The sequence below is a fragment of the Microcebus murinus genome, chromosome 11, assembly GCF_040939455.1.
Source record: "Microcebus murinus isolate Inina chromosome 11, M.murinus_Inina_mat1.0, whole genome shotgun sequence".
Taxonomy (NCBI): Eukaryota; Metazoa; Chordata; class Mammalia; order Primates; family Cheirogaleidae; genus Microcebus; species Microcebus murinus.
In genome coordinates this window covers 37,395,133-37,414,860 of record NC_134114.1, presented here as the reverse complement: position 1 = coordinate 37,414,860, position 19,728 = coordinate 37,395,133, and the positions used below count along the sequence as shown (strand labels likewise).

Here is a 19,728-nt window from a genome sequence, read left to right as displayed (position 1 = left end):
GTGAATGTACTGCTTTTTAATCTTTTTTCAACCACTTAATGATTTTTATAAGCAAAGGGCATAGTATGTGATGAGAAATGCATTTTTACACAGCAACTCTGCAGTGGACATCAAACTGTTTTCATTTTCTTGCTCCAGATTCATTTGCATGTCATTAGATGCTGAACTTCTGTGGTTTGTTTCTAGACATGAAACTTGGTTGTCAGAGCCTCTTAGGCTAGCAGCCTTTAATCTTCCTATCTAACCATCTTAACATGGGTTATGTTTGTTTTTATAAACATACTAGTAAAAGATTTGAAGCAGTTTGGGCTCTGTGAGAGACAAATATGCTGACTGAATAACTGAATAGAGTGTTGGATGGCTCTAGAGTGGCTGTTTTACTGGTTGTGAAATCAAAGGCTGCAATATCTCAGTTGATATTTAAGTGTCACAATATGCTGCCTACAGAGTAGGGAGGTTACACATCAGTCAAGAATTTTGAGGCACTAATCATCTTTATATATTATTACTCACTTTATTATCTCAGCACTTTGATTTTTTACCAGTTGATTTGCTTTTCATTTTTATTTTTTTGAAGTATATGTAATAATAACTGAGCCAATTCTTTGGAAACAATTTACAACTTCTTCTGGGATTATAAAGCTTTCCAGGCATTCAACTTCCTCTTGAGCTGGTTTGGTAAAATACCATATGATGCCAGAGAATGAAAGTGAGACTCATAGCTAGTAATCAAAACAACATTATCATTTTGACATGTTCCCATCTAAACCCATTCTGTAAGTCTAGTTCTTTTCCACCCTTGGCCCCATATTTTTCCCAGTGACTTCAAGAAATCTTATCTCTTTCAGTTACAAGAGCAGTTTCATTTTAGAATTAACGTGTCATGCCTACTGTAATAATTAAGAACAGAAGCTTTTTAATTATTCCCTAATTTGGGCCTTCAGGGTGAAGGGCATGCTGGTGGCTTCTCTAGTTTCCCCGACTTGTTCTTCTCTTTTTCTGTTCCCATTTTCCCAGGCAGTTTTGGGCTATTGCAAGGTGGAAGAAAGGTGGAGGCAGGAGAGTCATACTTGCAGGACACAGCAGTAAGCTGGCACTCATTTCCTGTAGTTTAGGCAATTATTTAAATCAAACTCTTTGCCCTGGGAGTGCTGTATTAGTTTTCCAGAGACCTTGCAGGGTACCCTTGGGGGACCTCCCTAGGCTAAAGCAGAGTCTCACCTTCGGTAGGTCACATGACCTCCCCAAGCACAGATATCTCAAAAGTGTGCCCGTGAAGGTTTCTTGCCCCTATAGACACTCCCTTGGGTGTTGTGGTCTGAATTGTGTTCCCTAAAATGATGTGTTGAGATCCAAACTCCTGGTACTTGTGAATGTGACCTTTTTTGGAAATAGTCTTTTGTAATTCATTTAAGACGAGGTTATTAAGGTGAACCCTAATCTAATATGACTCGTGTCCTTATAAGAAGAGAAGACAGACACACACAGGGAGAACGCCAAGTGATGACAGAAGTGGAGATTGGAGTGACTCAACTGCAACCCAAGGAACATCAAGAACTGCAGGCAACAGCAGAAGCTAGGATGAGCCAAAGAAGGATCCTCCCAAAGAGCCTTCAGTGGGACCATAGCCCTATTAACACCTTAATTTTGGACTTCCAGCCTCCAAAACTGTAAGAGAATACCTGTTGTTTAAAGCCGCCAAAGTTTGTAGCAAGTACTTTGTTATAGCAGCCCTAGGAAACAAACAGAGTTATCCATATTTATATAGATTATATTATATGGTTGCATAGTATGCGTTGACAGCCATTACCGGAAGTTAGAAGAGGCAAGGAAGGGTTCTATCAGAGACTCAAAAGGAGGTGAGAGGCCAGGCCTGACTGGCACCTGCCCAGGCTGACACCTTGATTTCAGACTTCCGGCCTCCTGAGACAATAAATTTCTGTGGTTTTAAGTACACAATTTGCCATACTTTGTAACAGCAGCTCCAGGAGGCTAATATAGATGGTATTCCTTTTGAGATGGCTCCCGCATGACATTCCCACTGAGAGTTTCCCTTTGGTTTCCCGGAATTATGCACCTTTAATCTACCATTAGTGAGAGACCAGTAAGCTCCCAGCTCTGCCTGGAATCTGTTTCCAAGGGTGAGTCAGGTGGCAGCCTCATGTATGTCCTAGATTGCAGGGGACATACTCTCCCCTGAGGAGGTAAGAGGAGGAACCTACAGTGAGTCAACACCCTTTCATTGCCGCAACCTCAATCCTTTCAAAGCTTCTGTTTGGTATTAGGCTGTGGATAAGATGCTTCTATTGCAGGATATGCTCAAGTCATTTAGCGCCGCACTTTGGAGATTGGGAGTATCGCACCTGTTCTTTTAGTTTCTGCCTTTTGGAGCCTCCACCAAAACTGAAACAGTTGGACAGACTGGTTTAAAAGATCTTCCATATATTGTAGTTATAGTCCCTTTCCGTTTCGTATGTTGCTTATATTTGCTTTTTTTCTCTCCTTTCTCCCCTTGATCAAATTTGCTAAGCTTTGTTTTGAATACTGCGTTAGTCTTTTTAAAGACTCAACTTCCTACGTTATTGATAATTCTAATATCTTTGTTATTGTCAATTTCACTATTTTTTGCTCTAATTTTTATTAATTCCTATCTTTTTACTTTGGTTGATTTGTTGCTAAACTTCTAGAATTGGAAGCGTATTTAATTTTAATGAAAAATTATTTCTAATAAATGCATTTTTTTCTTGAGTATCAGTTCGGGTCATGTACCACACTTGTCCATCCAATGTGCATCTGTCTTGCCTTTTCATCTTTCTACTTCTTAACAGGACCTTGTGTTTACTTAGGAATCTATCTTACTCTTAGATATATAGGGCTGTTGTGCTAGTTCTTTTCTAAATAGTGTTTTACTTCTACTGGGTTTCTTCTTTAATACAAAAATTATTTAGAAGTCTTTGGTTTTCCTGTTGATACTTTGGAACAACACTAGCCTTTTGTTTTCACCTTTTGAGTTGCTGACCCTTTCATGGTAACTTTGAATTTTAATTGCATTTTAATAAAATTTTATTAGATTTCAATCAATTACAATGGTACATATGACTTCCGCTTTGAAAATTTGCCACCAGTTTTAAAATGTCCTAATACCTGGTATATTTGTGAATGTTCCATGCGTTTGAAAAGAGCATGTGTTCTCCTTATTAGGTACAAAGTTCTACATCAATTTATAGATCAAGAAATTTATGCATTATAAATTCTGTCCCTTTATTTGTTAATTGATTTTTTAAGGCACATGTGTTAAAATTTCTCACTGTTGTTATGGAATTGTCAATTTTTTCTTTTCTTTTTACAAAATTTTGATGTCAAAAGTAAGTTGTTAGGGGCATAGTTATCCATGACCATAATAAAGTTTTAATAGGTTTTACATTTTATTAAGACAAAATATCCACCTTTTCCCCTTTTAGTAATTTTTATCATGAATTATATTTTATATCATATTAATGTCTTTATTTCTCTATACTTCTATCAGCATTTGCTTTCAATACCCTTTTGCCTTCTTTTTGTTTTTAATCTCCCTGTGTTGTTTCATTGTACCTGGATCTTTGAAAATGAGAATATGTCTGTAATGTTTCCCCAGAGTGAGAATCTTTGTCTTTTAATATATGAATTTAACCCAGGAAAATGTATCACATTTACTGATATACTTGGATATGTTTTTAGAATCATATTTTATTGTTTCTCTCTTGTATGCTTTCTTGCTATTTCTTTTTCTTTACTTCTTTTTATATGACTAAGTTCTCTTTGCTCCTTTTGTCCTCCAAATGCTTTGGAAGTATTATGTCCTAATTATCAATGGTTAGCCTTGAGTTTTTAACAGGTATACTTAAACTTATAAAGGAAATCAACAACTAGAGTTGATCAGCATGAATATTTCTCCCCCTACAAAGACAAGAACACCACCCCATTTTTTGATATCCTTTCCTTTCCTTTGCCACGCACCCCCAGCTTCCAGTCAATCATCTTCACCTGGTTTTTCCATTTCTTGTACAGTAAAGCAGGTGAGTTGGGGGCAGGAGTGATTTCAGGCTCTTCAGTTCTTCCGCATTTTGGGGAGAGGTCTTAAGTACTGAAAGTCTCTCAGACTGAAAATAGATAAGACAAAACTTTCCCTTGTTAATGCTGACAATCTCTTATAGGATACTTTTGGTGAATTATGTACTTTAACACAGACTTTATCTTTTTTCTTCATCTAACCAAAGATGCAGTCCCATGAACCCAATGGAGGGAATGTAGAGAGAAAAGGAACAGGACTGGAAAATCACTTTTCGTGACACAATCTTTCAAAAAGTATGCGTCACTAAATAAATCAAAAACAAACTAAAAAGATAGCTTATAGGCAGAAAAAATATTTGTAGTAGCAAAACATATAAAACCTTAATATCAAGACTGCTTCTGAAAACATTAAGAAACAGAACATGGGCCAGGCGTGGTGGCTCATGCCTGTAATCCTAGCACTCTGGGAGGCCGAGGCGGGTGGATGATTTGAGCTCAGGGGTTCCAGGTCAGGCTGAGCAAGAGTGAGACCCTGTCTCTACTAAAAATAGAAAGGAATTAGCTGGACAACTAAAAGTATATATAGAAAAAATTAGCCAGGCATGGTGGCGCATGCCTGTAGTCCCAGCTACTCAGGAGGCTGAGGCAGAAGGATCGCTTTAGTCCAGGAGTTTGAGCTAGGCTGACGCCATGGCGCTCTAGCACGGGCAACAGAAAGAGACTATGTCTCAAAAACAAAAAAAAGGGCCGGGCGCGGTGGCTCACGCCTGTAATCCTAGCACTCTGGGAGGCCGAGGCGGGCGGATTGCTCAAGGTCAGGAGTTCAAAACCAGCCTGAGCGAGACCCCGTCTCTACCATAAAAATAGAAAGAAATTAATTGGCCAACTAATATATATAATATAAAAATCAGCCGGGCATGGTGGCTTGTGCCTGTAGTCCCAGCTACTCGGGAGGCTGAGGCAGGAGGATCGCTTGAGCCCAGGAGTTTGAGGTTGCTGTGAGCTAGGCTGATGCCACGGCACTCACTCTAGCCTAGGCAAGAAAGCGAGACTCTGTCTCAAAAAAAAAAAAAAAAAAAAAAAAGAAAAGAAAAAAGAAAGAAAGAAAGAACATGACATAAAACGTAAGTTAGTGAAAAATACAAATGACCACTAAACCTATAAAAAGATGATGAACATCAGTAATAAGTCTTGAAAAACAAATCTATGCCATAATGAGATACTATTTTAAAAATTTTCCTTATCAGATTGGCAAAAAACCTTAAAAGTGAATGAAAGTACCAAATACTGATGAGGATGTGGAAACACTAAAATGTAGTTCATTGTTGAAAAGACTGTAGATTGATATAGTCTTGTAGATAGATTGGTACAAACTTTAAATTTCTATTAATCTAAAATGTAACTAACTAGAACCCTAAAGCATCAGGATCTCACTGCTAAGAACTGATTTCATAAAAATAATATATTGAACATTTAAAGGCATTTCTTCTTTCTTTAAAACAAATGTTTTCAACTGCCTGCTAAATGTCAGACATATTCTATCACTTACGATACATAAGTGGAGGGAAAAAAAAGATCCTTACTCTTGTGGAACATACATTCTTGTAGGAAAATGCCAACGAATTTAAGCAATTATTTTTTTAACTAGTCTCAATTTTCATCTCTAGAATATGGCATTTGTGGAAAAGGAAGACATCTATAAATAGCCAAAGCCAAAGATGTTAGTCATGGTGATTCTTATAAATGTTTATTTATACTTAAAATGTAAATATTTTATAAGACTGCAGAAATATTTAAGATATATTGATTAAAAACAAGAGATAAAAATATTTTGCTATTTATTTCAGATTCAGTGTTTTATTTAATATGGTAGCTAAAACTGATATATCTAATGTTATAAAATATTTAGTCCAATTAGTCAATTGCTCTATTTCATTTTATAAAATGATGAATTTATTCAATATTTAACATTAACTGATATTTATTTAATATAGTAACATTAAAGGACATTCATTTTATATTCTCAATCCCTTATGATTAATAATATTTTTACATATTTAAATATTTTTACATTAATATTTTCAATCTTTTATTAAGAAAAAATGTATATGCCGTGTACTAACCTTAATAGTTTTTAACTGTTTATACTTTTTTACTATCACAAAGAAAAGTTTTGATCATGAAATATAGTTAAATTACTAAAATTATTTCTGATTGTTATAAATGATGCTTATTTACTTATTCCCCAAAGCCAAACACTGAAGTTTGATGCATAAACATACACAATTATAATACCCCTCAATTAATGAATAAATTATGACTTAGATACACCAAACATTGCATTTTTTACAAATTAACTAATGAGAAAGAGCACATTGATTAATCTTATTGTATAACATTTTATAAATGGATAAATTTATTATATCAAACTATACCATAAGTTTAACTTGATTGCTTTTAGTAATCTACCTTATGTTTCCTTGTACATTTATTTCTCCATGGTTTTATAGTCTATAAAACTCACATTAACATGTTTATTTAAACATAAGATTAGTTTATTTTCTTGCAAAAAATAAGTCTGACTTAGCTGACGGACTAGACAACCATATTGGCTTTGCCAATTAAGTTACATGATAGAGAATTTCTATGTAAATTATGTGATGAAAATGATAAATCTGTAGCTCCAAAGATATGATAAAAATGTATTCAGAGCACATAAAATAAAAACAGTCTGTTAAAAAATTATATTGGGAAAAGATAATAAAATTAATGGTAATTCAATTTTTTAATCCTCTCTCAATATATTGTATTATACAAGAGGGTGTTAAGCAAAAGGACAACATATTTAATTAACAATAATTGGATAAATATTGGTTATGAGAAAATGAATGACTCAAATGCATAGGTAATAAATTTTGTAATCAGGGATTTCCAATTCTTTGCATTTAATAAAACTTCAGGAGATCTTAATCAGGTTGTCAGCTGGTAGATCAAAATAATTTTTGGTAATAATCACTATAAGATATTTGGCATTGCAAATGCCTTAAAATTCTAATTTTTGTTTACTTGAAATGACATTAAGTAGCAAATAAGACTGCCATGACAACTTAAGAGCAAGGTCTGAGAAGAAAGCAAAAGGGTTTATATATTATTAACAGCTTTTTTCTGGTTTTGACCAAATGGCCCCACATTTTCATTTTGCCCTGGATCTTGCAAATTATGTAGCTGATCCTACTCCTCCCTTTATTTGGGAAAACGACCAACATACAAGCACACCATCCTCCTTTCTGGGGCTTGGTGAGATGGGAAGGTGGGGTGGACCAGGAGAGCCATGAGAGTTGGCTGGTTCTCCACCTGTCTTTCCAGTGACTGGGGGTAAGTTCAGTACTTGATGCAGAATAGACTCTCTTGACTCTGTGCCATGTTCTCTTGTCTTTGTACCAATAACAAAGTGACAGTTTGATGACCATCTGACTCTGGTGATACCTTCTGAAATGAAAATAGAGTAAAATTTCAACAGAGAATTTTGCCTTTTATCTCTCAAATAGACCTCAAAGTCTAAAGATGTGTTTGCTGTAAAAAATAAATAATTAGGAAACAACAGAATAAAAATTCTAATCTTTTGAAAGAACTTTTATACTTGCTATTACTAGACTCGGGAAGCAGGTTTTAGTAGGAAGACAAAGGGAACTTCCTTGCTGAAATGTTTCAGGGATACAGGAGCCATATAGTGTAGTGGTAAAAACGGAATATGAGCTTATGGAATTAGCCCAAACTAAACTCAACCTGAACTTCTGCTCCTTTCCCAATATATAACTGAATGCTGTTTCCCCCCCACACATGTAGTTTCTAGGCATGTTGTGAGTATGAAAAGAGGTAACACGTAGGGCTGCTTAGCATGATGCATGTTACAGAAGTCCTCGATAGGTAATTGTCAATTTATTATCATTACTAAGGGTTGGAGGTAATTTTCACATAGGAGGGCATGATTCCTGGGCTATTCTCAACTCCTTTTCCATATCCCCCACTCTTCTCATTCCCTACAGCCTTACTCTCCCCGTCCCCTGATGAGGTCACTCATCATGAATGTAGACTCATGGGCCGTGACTGATTGGGAGAATGTGGAAATGTATTCAGAACAACACATTTAGGTAAGATGAGCAAAAGGAATGACTCTTAGACATCCTTCCTGTTGTATTGAGTGATTATCAGTGCCCCATATAGCATGTAGGGGTTGGTTCCTTCTCACATCAATCTTTTCTTCCATAAGCATTTGCTGAGCGTCTGCTTTGTATTAGGTATCCTTCTTGTACTCAAGGAGGCGGTAGTGTAATGGGTGAGCAAATGTGTCATCTTAATAAGGTGTCACTATGAGAGAAGGAGGTAGTAAGTATTAGGGGAGTGTGTGGAATGTCATCGAATGCAGTCAGAGTGATTTCTGGAAGGCTTCTTGAAATTGATAACAGGTTAGCTGAATTTTGAAGAAAGAGCAGAAGTTAGCCAAGTGGGTGAAGACGTATTGACAGGTGGCAGAAAGGGCTTCAAGTGCAAAATATGGAATCCTATGAGACCTTAATGGGTTTAGAGAACTAAAAGATTAAAGAATGACCACTTGTTTTCCCTTGTTTTACTGAGCAAAATTTTCATTCATTCCTTAACTACACTATGATGTCCAGAAAGTAAGAATTAGAGACTAGTTTGTGATCATATAAATGGTGATGATAAAAAATCTCTTTGGTCTAAAATGATTTTTGTTAGGTGTTTCATATACTCAGAAATGGTGAGAAACTGTACACTAATATTATTGCTTCATAGCTCTGTATTAAATGATTCATTCTGCATTTTTTCTCTTTTTCTTGAGAAAACCTATTTTGGTAATTTGCTTATGAAGCAATAGAATTTTATCAAATAATGCCATTACCTCATTGTAATAACTCATCGTTTGAACCCCTGGACTTTACATTCCTTTCAATGACTTCTGTTATTTATTTGTGGAAATTCCAGTGGGGTGGAATGCAATTTTTATTTTTACTTTCAATTCATGATTTTGATATTTAGTCATGGTTCCTCAAGAGGTACATGTTGATCACTTATTCTCTTCCAGGCACTGAGCCAGAAATGTGGAATAAAACCATGAACAAGAAGACTCTGCACTTAAGCAACTGCCATGTAATCTGTGTGTTTAATGGTGCAGGTGGGAATAGGGGGCCAAAGCAGGGGTAGGACGGGTAGGGAGTGAGGATGCAGAGAACCTAAAAGGCAGTTACAACGCAGCTATGATGTGGGGGCTATGAGGATTCACAGGGTGCTTTGAGAGTACATAGGGGAGAAAAATATACCAGTTGAGATAGTCCACCTATATGAAACTGGGGAAAAAGGGGGAACAAAAAAAGAGGTACAATTTTAAGAAGATTCAATGTCTACATTCTATGGAGAGTCACTGACAAAAGAAGCACTAGAGGTGTGAGGGAGTCCATCTTGGATTTTCCAGTCCCAATCAATCCCTAGACAGCTACAGACACATGAGAGACCCCAGGCAAAACCAACAAAACCCTGAGCTGTGTTCAGCCTCAGATTGCAGAATCATGAACAAATAGATGATGGTTGTTTTAGATCACCATGTTTTGGGGTAGTTTGTTACACAGTAATGAATAACACAAACACCTGGGTTAATTATCCAACCAAGCACAGTTTCTTCCCAAACCCAATCCCCTGTACCATTCACGTGGAAAATCTCTTTCACAGGATATGTCATTATATTATCTTTCGAGTTGCTCATAGTTTGAGGACAAGAAGATTTTGTCATTCTCTAATACGCCTTCTTGCTTTCCTACCTTTCTCAGTTACAGCAAACACTCCTTGGCCTGAAATACTCTGGGGTAGGGGGAAATATTCAGGGAATATGAAGAGTTCAATCAAGATGCAATTTTCTTTAGAGTTCTATTTAAATGTGGTTTGTTGTATACCAACCAGAACAACCAGAAATGCCACAGCCAAACAGGAATGTCTTTAAATGATTAAAATAATTGTGTTTATTGCCAATGAGGAAGCATGCTTTCTTAGTATAATAAAAGACAAGACTCCCCCACCACCCCAACCATAGACAGTTAATCAGACCAGGAGTGTGAATGATCCTTAGAAATAGCTCTAGTTCCATCTGAATTTAAGTGGTAAGGGATGCCAAAGGAGGAACCAAGCTTAGTTGAGATGGAGGGCAGAGTAGCTCTTTGAAGGATCGGTGTTTGTATTAAAGGAGGAAGAATTGGGCTGTGTCCTAAAGATATACTTTTCTACATATGAAAGTGATTTAACTCTCTTAAAGGAACTGAGGTGTAGGCAAGGGTGTATAATGAGTCTAATATCTTTTTCAGGAAGATCATTTTAGAAAGCTTCCTTAATCATGTACCCCTAAATTATAAGTTGTCTTCAATCATATTTTGCAATAGCAAATGGCAAGTTTTGCTGAGAGAAGCAGTCTTAACTCTGACAATGTAGTTCTCCAGAGTCTTATTACACAATAAGAGATTACAGAATTTTATTCTGGAAATTTGCAACAGTTTGTGCTGAAGTGACCCTCCCTGAGCCTTGAATATTTGGCAAAGAGAATGGGATATAAAAGGCAAAACAGAGTTCAGCTATTTATTTCTTTTTTAACTAGATGTAACCTAAACAGAGTCCAAATGATGACTCCATAGCAATGAACTCGTTTTGCTTAGCAAAGATTTGATGAAATATTTGATCATATGATAATACAATTATTACATCATTGAAACGTGAGACAGATATGAAAGAACAGTGTAGTCTTATGACTTCTAAGCACTAGTATAAGATGGCTTTGATATCAAGTTCTAATTATATGGCTTATGTAGTTAAATTTCTATTGGAAAAGAAGGTTTTTTGTGCACTAGATCTTATTTAGGGTGATTTCTGACTTAAAACTGTTTTCTGGCAGCATTCTCAATAACCTTGCTCCTTGCCCTTCTAATTTTTGTCTACTCAGCAAACCTTTAATCCACTCAAATATTTGCCTTTGCTTCTCCTACAACGTAGCTGCCAGCAGAAGTGACTCGATTGCACAAATAGTGCTACTGAAAATGTGTAGGTAGTTTTCAGTTCAGTGCAACAAGTTATTTTCACATCCTTTGTCAGTTCTTGCACTAACTCACCAAAGGAGCTATTCCACATAGTTATCATTCCTCTAAAGGACTAGGCACACTATTTACTTCTTTCTTTTTGCAAATGACCATTTCAGGCAGAATCTGTCAAGAAAATAGAAACCGTAGTAGATATTTTCACAGAGGAAACTAAAGATAGGAGATTGGTTACAGAGGAATTAAAAAGCTGAAAAAACAGAAGGAAATCTCAGAGATAACCTAGAGATAATGACTGCAAGAAATAGCTGCCATCTCTTAAGGCCAGGGAAATGAAAAAGAAAAGTTGGGGGTATTGAATTTGGGGAGCCAATGTCTGGGGATTTAAAAGCCCCAAACTCAAAAATAAATAAATAAAAGCCCAAAACTCTTGCCTTAAGACAACTCAGAAGAGCCATCCTGGCTCCAGAGTGTTTCAGAAGATGGAGTTATCAGTTAAATCACATGGCAGGTCAGCTTGTCCCTCCACCATTCCACACCAATCCTATCTTCTTCACTTCCTTACGAGTGCTTCTCACATGAGCACTCCCATACCAACCTGCGTGCAACCCTCCGTCTTTGTTTTCAGGAAATAAATGCAAACCAGTGGAACAGAACTGATCCTGGAAAGCCACCTCTAAAATGGAATTTTGGAGATGGATCACTCACTGGTAAGTTGACACTGACAACACCATCACTGGTGCTAAGTGGAATGCAGATAATCCTTGGCATGCAAATGAAGTGTAATCATTAAACTTTCAACAGGGATTAACTAAGATGGCATACAGGTGGAAGGGAATACACCAAGTGATACAATATTGCCGGTACTTGAGGGCTGTTAACTATGATAACTATGGTGTTTGTTGGCTTTTCTGAGCACCGCTGAATTGTTGAAGAGATGGTGACAGGCATAGAGTGATTATTCACCAATTCAAGGTAAAAGTGTAAAAGCCACATTGTCGCCTTGAGGGCAGGCAAGGAAACCTCTAATCTTCTGCAGCAAGAGGACAGAGTGGAGAACCAGGCTTAGAGTTAATCATGACAGCAGCAAGACTTGAGAGAAGATTGAATTCTTACCTCCAACAGGTATGTTACATCAACTTAGGGACTAATAGGGAAGGAGCTGGGACCCTGAGACTTCGGATAGGGAAATTTGGGTAGATTCCCTTCCTTGAGTTAGTTCCCAGAGCCCCCTGAAACCTTAGCTTTTATAGAAGTTGCCCATTCTTCCTGTTAGAAAATAGTTATTTCTCCTTGTTTTAAGATCATGGAAAGGCCTCAAATGAGCCAGGTGCTTACAAGAACTTATGAGGATCTATTAGGTCATTAAATATGAAACATTTGATTTTGAATCAAAAGAGTAGTTTATTATCTCAAACAAGAAGCAGTACAATTAATCAAAATATGAGCCTTAACTATCGACATAGCTTTGCTATGTTAATGGCAATTCAGTTCATGCTAGCAGTAAAGAAGCCTGGAGAGCTAGTGATGATGAACTCGCAAAAGGTGTTTCCACAGCTTGTGGAGAATTGAATACTTTTCTTTGCAAGAAATGGTCCAAAGCCTGGAAAAAGTGGTAGTCAGTTGGTGCAAGGTTTGGTGAATATAATAGGTGATAGACAGTTTCCAAGCCCAGTTGCAGTAGTTTGAGCAGCATTGTTTGTGTGATATGTGGTCAAGCCAATCCTTATAAGAGAACTAGTCTCTATTGACCAAGCTTAGCTGCTTAATCATAAGCATCCTCATCATTTAATCCAATTGGTTGCAGTAGACATTGCTGCAATCGATTGACCAGGTTTCATGAAGCTAGTAGTGGAGAATACCAGTGCTGAACACCAAACAGACACCATTAGCTTTTCTGATGAACATTTGGTTTTGGACTCTGAGCCATGGCTGTCTTCTTTAGAAGCCTTCAAACTTTGACAATGGGAGTAGCACATCAAACACCCTTCCCATGTGAGTTCCTCATTGAATGTTTATAACTATAAAAGGCACAGGAAAGGGCAATGGGCACTTCTTTGGAGTTTTAGCTCTTCTTCTCATACCTGAGAACAGACTTTCACAGTATCAGGTTAGTTCTACTACGCCATCCTCATTTTGTAGCAGGAAAAATTGAAGTACAGAGAAAGCAAAGCTATATGTTTGTTCACTTAAGAAAAGTTTTCTTTCCACATAAAATTATGACTTTTGAGAAAGCAGTATGTACATTTCAATTCAGTCTTCTTCAAGAATTGTATTCTTGAATAAAATTGTTAGAATATGAATTCAGCAATTTATAAGTAAGCATGTAGCCTAATCCAATCATTCAAAATTGAGATCAGAATATGAAAGTCCTAATTTTCTGTGTAATCTAGTAAACTACCCTGTTTTTCTCAAATGGGTTAGATAGAATATTTTTATTTCCATTTGCATTATTTTGTGAATAAAAAAAAAGCTTGCTAAATCTTACAGACATCTAGTTTTATGAATCCACTACATTTTTTTGAGCAACATACATTCCAGGGAAAATGTCCCCAGGTACTAAAAATGAAAATTGGTATTAGATAGTCATCCAATACAAATCATTAACATTAGAAAATCAGTGGGTGATTGGCAAGGGCAGTATATATATTTAAGATGGGGGAAAACAATGATGCCAATTTTAGAATTGTTAGTAATTGAGATGGATATTACATGCTTTGGGAACTATGTTTGTATTACATGTCAAATCCCATTACAAAGTATGTCATTACGATGGAAATGTTCATAGCAAAAAGGATGTCCACACCCCTGGCCAATGGCCCATTTATTTAAAGCAACATTCAGTACAAAACAGAGATATTTTCACTGTCTTTGGAATTCATAATAAATTTGGCTTGTATTGCCATATACCTCCTGGCAAAAGATCCGCATCTAGTGCACATTTTCTTGTGCACTGATCCTAGAACTACATTCTTTATGACCCCTTTCCACACTCACTTGGATTCCCTCTTTACATTCCTGCTAGAGTCTATGTGAAGACCATAGATTTTTACTTCTATTAAAGTTTTAAAATGGGTAAAAAAACATTTAAGGCAAGCCAGGAGTTCTCTAAGAGCTTTGATGAGATCTAATTATTCCAGATGATAAAACATTGCCTACTAATACTTGTCAGGACTGAGTAGCATAATCTGCTGATATCTAAGGAATGCAGCTCAGTGATCACTTTGGTTTTAGGGCTTTCAGGGGATTGATTTAGATGGGCAGTGGTACCGGTGCTGAATCAGAATCCAATTTTAATGACATTTTCAGCATCTCTAGAAATACAATGGAGCCAAGACATGATACAAATGTTTAATTGAACAAATATCAGAGATAGGAAGTAGCATCTAAACTCCCAGAAACAAAATTTTCTTTCTGAATCAAGTGATTTTGCAAACAAAAGTTGTCATCTAATTTGTAAATATAAGGAACTAGATCTCAATCAGAAAGTACTCCTTGACATTCAAATGGGCACAAGGCAGAAAACACTTGAATGACATCTAAAAGTCCTTGATTTGAAAGGCATGAATGTAGCAGCTGCAGGACAGGAGTGGCACTTGCCAATGTTACCTGTGGGAACATTTCTTGAATGGAGATTATTTTAAAAAGAGACAGTAACTTGGAAAAAGAGAAAAGTATAGACTATATCTTAATTTAGAATCATCAATCCATTGCATTGTTCTCAGCAAAACATCAAATATTTGCTTGACAAATGTGTCTAAATGCTCTTTTGGTAAAGGTATAGGAAATTCAAATGTATTTTGTAGTTGTAAGGGGTTCTTGTTGAGGAAAAAGTTATAAAATTGAATAGAAGCCTTCCCTGATGTTGCTTTTGTGTATGAGTCTTCTATCATATCATATTGAAGCTGTATAAATAGATTTTCCTGGGTGAGATAGTTCTGTAGCTCGATTCATTAATGTTCCAGAAGAGGGATAGATAGAAGAGCTAACACAGGGACATTTCTAGGCACCCATATGCCCCAGTGTGACACTATTCCTTTCATTCTCTGTGGGCTCCCAAGGGCATTACTCTTTGGTTGATCATAACATGATTTAGAGCTTTTGGTGTGCACTAAGGCATTGTCCTAATTTTCTGGTCTAACAAATAACAATGGTTCATTGTGTCATTACTGATATAACAAAGACCTTGGGAAATTGCAATTCTACTTATTTACCAAAAGCCAGGTCAAATGCACACCATGAGCTTGAAAGTCATGGATGCAAATCCAACACCTGAGATCCTTTATTTTAGTCCCAAAGGCTTTCTAGATTGACCTTTGGCGGATCTCAAGAGACAGAGGGAAATAACAGCTTCTGCACTAAAAATTTGTCTATTTTTTTTTTGCCAAAAAATATAATATGGAGATTCTTCTGAATAAACATCACTCCTTACTTACCAAACTGTTCTGCTGAAATTAGTTTTCTTCTTCCAATAGCACTTAGTGTAACTTCTTTGGACAGTTACCCTGCTTTTATTTTTTTACTTGCTTGTTCTTTCAAAACGTCCAGTTTAGGTACTACACATTCAAGGCATTAGGTCATTCTCTAGATCTCTCTGAAAATTACCAAAGAAAAACTTTCATACAATGTTTCACATGTGGAAGGAGGTAAGTCATGTCCTACACATCACAGATTGGACAGATTGGCTACAAATTAGTGTTAGAATTGTTTAGGGATTGACAGTAGTCCATAAAACCTATTTATGTATAGATCCTTGTGTGTGTGTTTTTTTTTTTTTTTTTTTTTTGAGACAGAGTTTCACTTTGTTGCCCAGGCTAGAGTGAGTGCCGTGGCATTAGCCTAGCTCACAGCATCCTCAAACTCCTGGGCTCAAGCAATCCTCTTGCCTCAGCCTCCGGAGTAGCTGGGACTATAGGCATGTGCCACCATGCCTGGCTAATTTTTTTTCTAGATATGTTAGTTAGTCAATTAATTTCTTTTTATTTATAGTAGAGACGGGGTCTCACTCTTGCTCAGGCTGGTTTTGAACTCCTGACCTAGAGCAATCCGCCCACCTTGGCCTCTCAGAGAGCTAGGATTACAGGAGTGAGCCACCACGCCAGGCCTATGTATAGATCCTGATTAAAGAACATTTTTTTCTTATATTAGTCAAATAAGTCTTTGTGCTACTACTGTAGATTCCAAAATATAAATATCAGGCAACTAAGGATGGAGCTTATATCTATTGCCTTGCAGAGTTGCACAATCTAATGCAGTAGCCACTAGTTCCACTGGGTATACATAGCTTATTAAATCTAAATTAATTAAAATTAAATGATATTAAAAATTAGTTCATTGATCCCACTAGCCGCTTTTCAAGTGCTCAATAGCCCACATGGTTAAAGACTACCATGGTAGACAGAGCTTATAGGACATTTTCATCATCATTGAAAGGTCTATTGGAAAGTGCTGTCTTAGATCACTGCATATAAGTTTATCATAATTTTTGGTTTTTTGATTAGAAGACACAAAATCCACATTATAATATTGTAGTTTTATGATCTCCAAGGGCAAGTGATATAAATCTCAACTGCCAAAATTCTAGGCAGTCAATAAGAAATCCTTGTACAATCATGTGAGTTTTACTCTGAATTATTTATCTTATTTTACAGTTCAGGAAACACCAAGAGGTCACAGGACTTGTCCTATCTTCCTCACAAAGTTGGTGAGTGGCTCAGGTAGAATGAAAGCTGACAGCCCAGACCACTTAATCTGTGGAGAGTCCAAGGGCCAGACACAACATGGGTCAGCACCCCAAGGGAAGGCAATCTCAAAGCAGGCCTCTGGAAAACCCACCGATGCACCCAGCAAGTTCTCCTTTTGCAGACTGAAATAGCAGTGTGTTACTTTGGTTTGCTTTACAGATTGCCCTTGGAACTGAGGACTTATTCACTTCATTACCTCCAGTAGACTTGCAGTGACTATAGAATTCATCAACAAGTTCCTTAATATGGAAACTTGGAAATGGGGGAGATGATTTTACATTTTTAAACTTGAATGAAAACATTCAAATACTAGGAAAAACAAATTAGCTCAATCCTTGGTAACAGAAAAACTGACTGGATTCAGAACTGAGGCATCGATGTACTGAAGGTGGCTTTTACTGGCTCATAAGAGCCCATTGTTAAAATTTTAGGAATTCTGCAAACTGATTGTTACATAAAGCCATTATTAAAGTTTAATTATGTAAACTTTTTTTTAATATATTGTATTTTCATTATCTTTTTTTTTATTTCGGCATATTATGGGGGTACAGATTCTAAGGTTTCAATGCCCTTTGCCCCTCTCCCCCCACAAGTCTGCGTTTCCAGCATGACCCTCCCCCAAGTGGTGCACATCTCACTCATTATGTATGTATATACCCGCGCCCCCCCCCCCCCCGCCCAATACCCTATTACTGTAGTACCTATGTGTCCACTTAGGTGCTGCTCAGTTAATACCAGTTTGCTGGTGAATATATGTGGTGCTTGTTTTTCCATTCTTGGGATACTTCACTTAATAGTATGGGTTCCAGCTCTAACCAGGAAAATATAAGATGTGCTATATCACCGTTGTTTCTTAGAGCTGAATAGTAAGTAGTCCATGGTATACATATACCACATTTTATTTTTTTATTTATTTATTTTTTTTGGTTTTCCATATTTATTATTTTTTTTTTTATTTTGGCATATTATGGGGAAACAGATTTTAAGGTTTCAATAAATGCCCATTTCCCCCCTCCCCCCAAAAGTCTGAGTCTCCATCATGACCATCCCCCAGATGGTGCACATCTCACTCATTATGTATGTATATACCCACCCCCCTCCCCCCTCCCCCCTCCCACCTGCCCAATACCCTATTACTGTAGTACCTATGTGTCCACTTAGGTGCTACTCAGTTAATACCAGTTTTCTGGAGAATATATCTGGTGCTTGTTTTTCCATTCTTGGGATACTTCACTTAGTAGTATGGGTTCCAGCTCTAACCAGGAAAATATAAGATGTGCTATATCACCATTGTTTCTTAGAGCTGAATAGTAAGTAGTCCATGGTATACATATACCACATTTTATTAATCCATTCTTGGATTGATGGGCACTTGGGCTGCTTCCACAGCCTTGCAATTATAAATTGTGCTGCTATAAACATTCGAGTGCAGGTTTCTTTTTTATAGAGTGTCATTGGATCTTTTGGGTAGATGCCCAGCAATGGGATTGCTGGATCAAATGATAGATTCACTTGTATCGCTTTAAGGTATCTCCATATTGCTTTCCACAGAGGTTGAACTAGTTTGCAGTCCCACCAGCAGTGTAGGAGTGTTCCTCTCTCTCCGCATCCACGCCAGCATTTACTATTTGGAGATTTTTTGATAAAGGCCATTCTCACTGGGGTTAAGTGATATCTCATTGTAGTTTTGATTTGCATTTCCCTGATGATTAGAGATGTTGAGCATTTTTTCATATGTTTGTTGGCCATTCTTCTGTCTTCTTTAGAAAAGTTTCTGTTCAAGTCCTTTGCCCACTTTTTAATGGGGTTATTTGATTTTTTCTTCCTAATTTTCATGAGTTCTAAGTATATTCTAGTTATCAGCCCTTTATTGGATACATAGGATGCAAAAATTTTCTCCCATTCTGTAGGTTGTCTACTTTCATGACTGTTTTTTTGGCTGTGCAGAAGCTTTTTAGTTTGATCATGTCCCATTTATTTATTTTTGTTGCTGCTTTAATTGCCTTTGGGGACTTCTTCTAAACTCTTTGCCTAGGCCGATGTCTAGGAGAGGGTTTCCAACGTTTTCCTCTAGAATTCTAATAGTTTCATACCTTAGGTTTCAGTCTGTTATCCAGCGTGAGTTGATTTTTGTGAGAGGTGAAAGGTGTGGGTCCTGCTTTAGCCTTCTACAAGTGGCTATCCAGTTTTTCCAGCACCATTTATTGAAAAGGGATTCATTTCCCCAGTGTATGTTTTTGTCTGCTTTGTCAAAGATTAGATGGCTATATGAGGATGGTTTTATATCAGGGTTCTCAGATCTGTTCCACAGGTCAATATTCCTATTTTTGTGCCAATGCCAGATTGTTTTAATTACTACAGCTTTGTAGTATAGTTTGATATCTGGCATATTAATACCTCCCATTTTGTTTTTGTTGCCTAGAATTGGTTTTGATATTCGGGGTCTTCTTTGGTTCCATACAAAGCATAAAATTATTTTTTCTATATCTGTGAAGAATGCTGATGGGATTTTAATAGGTTTTGCATTGAATCTGTAGATCAGTTTGGGTAGTTTAGACATTTTAATGATGTTGAGTCTGCTGATCCACGAGCATGGAATGGATTTCTATCTGTTTACATCCTCTGCTATTTCCTTCCTCAGTGTTTCATAGTTCTCCCTGTAGAGGTCTTTTACCTCCTTGGTTAAGTATATTCCTAGGTACTTTAATTTCTTTGTTGCTATTGTGAAGGGTGTTGAGTCTTTAATTTGGTTCTCAATTTGATTGTTGTTGGCGTATACGAATGCCTCTGATTTCTGTGTATTGATTTTGTATCCTGAGACTTTACTAAATTCATTGATCAGT

General features: G+C 36.8%; 1 long non-coding RNA gene across 1 annotated transcript; it reads left to right on the top strand.

Annotated features, from left to right (window-relative positions):
• The first annotated feature begins 1,492 nt into the window (after positions 1–1,492).
• On the top strand, positions 1,493–17,351 carry LOC142873789 (uncharacterized). The gene is made up of 3 exons (XR_012921764.1): positions 1,493–1,670; positions 11,770–11,851; positions 16,793–17,351. It is a non-coding gene; the product is annotated as an uncharacterized LOC142873789 (long non-coding RNA).
• Positions 17,352–19,728: the final 2,377 nt, after the last annotated feature.